This window comes from Coregonus lavaretus, assembly GCF_964263955.1.
Source record: "Coregonus lavaretus genome assembly, chromosome: 6".
NCBI lineage: Eukaryota > Metazoa > Chordata > Actinopteri > Salmoniformes > Salmonidae > Coregonus > Coregonus lavaretus.
Window position 1 is genome coordinate 57,617,069 of NC_139993.1, and position 6,000 is coordinate 57,623,068.

At 46.5% G+C, this 6,000-nt stretch overlaps 1 protein-coding gene across 1 annotated transcript in view; it reads left to right on the forward strand.

The window, feature by feature from the left end:
* Positions 1-6,000, forward strand: part of dock7 (dedicator of cytokinesis 7) — a gene marked incomplete at its 5' end in the record, with an annotated part of 115,732 nt that overhangs the window by 46,921 nt on the left and 62,811 nt on the right. The gene's annotated exons all lie outside the window — the stretch shown is intronic.

A 6,000-nucleotide genomic window follows, 5' to 3' on the forward strand; every position in this document is an offset into this window, starting at 1 on the left:
TCGGAACAACTCATCGATCCTTGTCATGGAAGGGCTATTGCAGGGCTATTGCAGCAGACAACCACACCGGGTTCCACTTCTATCAGCTAAAAACAAGAAGAAGCGGCTCCAGTGGGCACACGATCACCAACACTGGACAACTGAGGAGTCGAAAAACATCTCCTGGTCCGCCGAATCACGGTTCCTGTTGCGTCATGCTGATGGCAGAGTTAGGATTTGGTGTAAGCAGCCTGAGTCCATGGACCCATCCTGCCTGGTGTCAAGGGACAGGCTGATGGTGGTGGTCTACCGCGGTCCAATCTGCAGCAACTTCGTGTTGCCATGGCGTCAGCATGGACCAAGATCCCTATGGAACATTTCCGACTTTTAGAATCCATGCCCGAATAATTCAGGCTGTTCTGGAGGCAAAGGGGGTCCGACCCGGTACTAGATGGGTGTACCTAATATACATATCAAACATGCTCATAATGTCAACACATAGGCTGATGGAGTAGTTCAGTACCATATTCATTTGAGGAGTCCTTGGCGGTCTTTGGAGGAAACTAGACAAAACTGCATGGAAACAAACAAATACCTAGAAACAAGCCTTCACTGTTTTGAAGTGTGTGTTTTTACCTGACTTGTATGCAGGTGGTGTTTGGGGATCAATGGTGGGCTGTTGAAGTCCACTGTATCGATAACTCACTCACTCATACAGACACAACACACTTCTCAGACAGAAACACTGGATCAATAACTCGATATCCCTTGCGTCAGGCCCGTGGCGTGGTGCGGTGCGGTGCCATGCCCCCTGAGTGAGTAGCGTAGACGGAGGGAGCAGGCTGGCAGTAAAGGACAGGAGGACAGAGAGAAAAGAGGGGCCTGGCCTGCTGATGGCCCGTCACACCCTTCAATAGCTCAGCCCCCTGTCACACTGTCCTGCTCTGAGGGGACAGACAGACAGGCAGACAGACAGGCTGGAGGAGGAGGAGGAGAGAAAGGAGACAATGATGGCCATGTATGACCCAGGAGCTGGGGCTGGCACCGTCAGCTATTACCGTCTATCTACTATCTAACACCCAACCCTCACCCCTCCCCCCCATCGTCAGAATTCTGCCGACTCCACGGTAACGCTGGCTGATCCTTGACGACCCCACCCCAAACCCCCGTGGGTCCTGCCACGCGCCCCTCCAGGCCTGCGTTATTGACCCAAGCTGTCACCCCTGACCCCCCTCAGCACCGGCCGATCTATGGAAGAGCCACAGGTTCAAATGATTTTCCTCCCCTCCCGCCGCCCTGTTTTCACAGTGAGCTGATTGCTAATGACAACATAAGAAAGGGCATAATGGAGATTCCACAAACAATTTGCACCTCAGATTTGCAAACCTAAATATCTGCAGAAGTTCCAATGTTGTTGATGATTCTTGGATCTGTGTGTTGTTATGTTTAAGCTGGACTTGGGATCAGTGATGTGTTGGTGTGGGTAAAGATTGTACTTAAACCAACACAATTCAGAGACCAAAAATGTTCCTTTATGGGCCTTGAGACTTGCAGCAGTTTTTACTAGGAAACATAATAATTGAATTATTAAAGAAAGAGCAAACAGTTTTTTTTTTTTGTAATGAGATTCTTTGAGATAAATAAAGGACTTTATACCAACAAATTTGATAAGGAACAGTGGAGGCTGGTGGGAGGAGCTATAGGAGGACGGGCTCATTGTAATGGCTGGAATGGAAGGAATGTAACCGTATCAAACATATGGAAACCACATGTTTAACTCCGTTCTATTTATTCCATTCCAGCCATTACAATGAGCCCGTCCTCCTATAGCTCCTCCCACCAGCCTGCTCTGAGAAGGAAGCATATACAGTTCATATGTACAAAAACAACCACTGTTCAACACAAAACCCTTCCTCTGGCTTTTCCCCTCATCCCAGCATGATTAATGTTCAAGTTAGTATCTCGTGTTAAAGCGCCTATCCACTAACATCCTGCCAAATATCCCAAAGTATCCCCATAACACCCCTCTGATGATCCTCCAATACAGCCCTGATAATACCTGTATGCTGCGCTAGATAGATATATCAATTTATATGGCATGGAAATAACATAACAGCAAATTGCCAAAACAACTTTATAAATCAGTCCTCCTAGGCTCTCGTTGCTGCGGCTCCAAGGTGCCTGGTGATGATGATGATGATAGGCTGAGGGAAGGTGGCATCCATCGCCGCGACGACGCCATACATAAGTCGTCAGGGAAATGGGCTCGGCTCGAGGCCGGCAGGTGCGGCGGGCCCCACGAGCAGCGTGTGTGTCCCCCCACTTCTCTTTCTCCCGCATCTAATGGAAATACCGGGTGGGTTCAAACCCATCCCAGCATCCCACCATTTCCCATCCCCTTCCTCCACAGTCCGCCTCGTTCTCAATTTAGAAAACCGAAAATCTACCATTAATCAAAAGTTACAAACAGACTTTGCCGTGTCATAACTCTTGGGATGGCTTTTCCCTTGATTGATTCCTATACACACATACTGTCGGATTACCATAATGTGTTCTTGTGGCGAAAATTCCAGCAGGGGTGAGGGAGTGCAGATGGGGGTGGAGGGAGGGAGGGAGAGGGGCGGTCGGGGGGAGACGGAGGAAGGGTGTGGAGCAGAACGCGCGCAGGGAGGGAAGTAAATAACAAATGGTCTGGCCTCCACCTCATCGGGAGTGATTTCAATCCAATGTTCCATCATAGCAACTGGAGAAGAGAGTGTTTGGGGTTTGGGCTATCAATTACAGATATGTAGGCAGGCAGACACTATCATTTGGCTGATTGTCACCAGTCCACAGCAGTGACACCAGGAAGTGATCCATCAGTCTATTTCCTGTGACAGGAGAAGGATGACAAGGTGTCGTCGAGGCCCCCCCATCCCCATACCAAGCTCTTTAACATGCTTGGGGACACAGGTTCTAATGCAGACGTTTAACCTTTCTTCTTCCAGCCATTTGTCTTTCTGCTCTTTGAGTCTGGGTAGATTGATGTATTTTGACAGGGAAAAAACAGAAGTTTCTGCTGTTGATTAAACTCACTTTGGGTGTGCACAGGGTTTGTCTGCTCAGTGTTTACTTCCTGTTTACCCCGTTAGTTAGGCAAAGGAACATCTTTTAAATATGCTTGGTGATATTAAATTAGTGTCACAAAGTATTGTCTAAGTAGACACCTGGAACAATGGTATCTGAGATAGCACTCAAAACCCATCTCAAACTACAACCAATGACACAACCTGTAACACTTCAACACAAACATATATAATGTAATCATTCCATACAAAATAATGATTACAAAACGTACATGTTCATACGTTGAGGAACAGAGGATGTCTTTATAGTAGGTACACTTCTTTAAAGGTCAAGTCTCAGACAGCAACCCATCCATTTTCTCAGTAACTTGGATAATAATAAAGGAAAATATGCAGTCAATAGGTAACTGCCAAAATAAAGGGTGTTGGGCCCCCACGAGCCAGAACAGCGTCAATGCACCTTGGCATAGATTCTACAAGTGTCTGGAACTCTATCGGAGGAACGAGACACCATTATTCCACGAGAAATTCCATCATTTGGTGTTTTGTTGATGGTGGTGGAAAACGCTGTCTCAGTCACCGCTCCAGAATCTCCCATAAGTGTTCAATTGGGTTGAGATCTGGTGACTGAGACTGAGATGCACACACACACACACACACACACACACACACACACACACACACACACACCACACACACACACACACACACACACACACACACACACACACACATACCCTTTAGACCCCTTTTCCCCTTTGAGACCCCTCTTTCAAAGTCACTGAGATCTTCTAGCCATGGTAGCCAAAATAATGTGTGCACCTGCTTTCAATATACTTTGTATCCCTCATTTACTCACGTGTTTCCTTTATTTTGGCAGTTATCTGTACATGTATTATCATCATGAGACAAGACAACACATATTACTGAGTGACCTTCTGTAATCCTGTATCAAAAAATTGTCTGGACTTCGCTAAAGACCCATAGATCTCTACATTACTCCCTTTTTGTTTACAAGGACCTACTTTACAAGGCCCTTGTTTTTCTGGGTGATTTGAGATGTTTTATTTGTGCTTCCCATGACTGTGTTTTTGTATTTTGACATATATATTTTGTGTATAATGTGTTGTTTATTTATGTTGTATTATACAGGGTGCATTTGAAAAAGAGACCTAGGTCTCAATATGTCTACCCTGTTAAAATAAAGGTTCAATCAAAATAAAAAATAAAAAATTGCTGATTTTATGCTGCCAAACATCATGACACACATCAAACATTGACGGAAAGACAAAAAGAGCAACATACATGTCTTTCCTCCTACAGTCAGGGCTGGGACTGGAAAAATCCTAGGGATCATAATATCTACATGTCAAAATAATTTCACTTTGGGACCATTGCCACGTGTTCTCCCCCAATGTCATCCCTGTCTACATGATCCCTCAGGTCATTCTTCCATAAAGATGCCCACTGAACCTGGCCTTCCCTTGTTGTACAATAACCACAGATAACACAGAGAGAGTCAACTTTAGTCCTCTCATTGCAATCTCCGCCGTGAGCAGTGACTCTATCAATCTGGAGGAGTAGGGGAAGATTAGGCAATCTGGTGCCCAGGGAGACCTCATCAGTCTGGGGCTCGTTTAGTGTCTGACCAACCCGGCCTGGAGCCCGGGTCTGGCTCTGTGGCAAATTGATGCTTAATGCTGCACTGCTTAACATTATCACCCTCATCTGTAAACACAGTCATCCATCACCCGGCCCACACGGCAGCCCCCCTCTTATCCAAACAGATAAAGAAGGTGTATGCGCTTATAATTTGCTCATCTCTAGGAAAAGGAATAATAATAATCTCTACTTGATGAACAGTCAGCTCTCTCTCTCTCTCCCTCCCTCTACTACTCTCTCTCTCTCTCTCTCTCTCTCTCTCTCTCTCTCTCTCTCTCTCCTTCCCTCTACTACTACTCTCTCTCTCTCTCTCCCTCCCTCCCTCTACTACACTCTCTCTCTCTCTCTCTCTCTCTCTCTCTCTCTCCTTCCCTCTACTACTACTCTCTCTCTCTCTCCCTCCCTCCCTCTACTACTCTCTCTCTCTCTCTCTCTCTCTCTCTCTCTCTCTCTCTCTCTCTCTCTCTCTCCTTCCCTCTACTACTACTCTCTCTCTCCCTCCCTCCCCCTCCTCCCTCCCTCTACTACTCTCTCTCTCTCTCTCTCTCTCTCTCTCTCTCTCTCTCTCTCTCTCTCTCTCTCTCTCTCTCTCTCGCTCTCTCTCTCTCTCTCTCTCTCTCTCTCTCTCTCTCTCTCTCTCTCTCTCTCTCTCTCTCTCTCTCTCTTCCCCTCTCCCTCCCTCTACTACTCTCTCTCTTCCCTCCCTCCCTCCCTCCCTCGCCCCTCTCTCTCTCCAGTCATAATGTGCTTGTGTATGGTATATTAATGAAACAGCCTAATTTGACACCTTACCGCGGTTTAATGGATTAAAAGGCTGTGCCGCAATCCGTCTGGCCAGCACAAATAAACCAGCCAGCATAAATATTGTAATTCCTACCTGTGATAAGGATCATGTTACCGCCTCTCGTCTGCCTGATAATAATATTAACCTGCTGATGCCTCGCAGATTGAAAAAATCTGATGATGATGAGAGGGGGGTGGGGATAAGGGGAGGGAGTATGGGAGGTTGTGGCGCGAGCCTGTAGAGTGTGCATGTGTGTGTATCTACGCCTACAAGGTGTGGGTATGAACTGCAGATGAGACTAGTTGGCCCGTCGGACGAGCACTGATCTGGCAGAACAATCTAAGCAAATGGTAGTAGGTATGACATACCCTGGTAAACTACTGTTTCTGGATCTTCATCATCATCATCATCATGCGCCACCGTTTATTTCTGATGAGGTTAGAATTGTGGAAAAAGACGACAAGGTGGCCAGCTTGATGCAAAAACCTTTTTGAAGAATTTACAAAATTA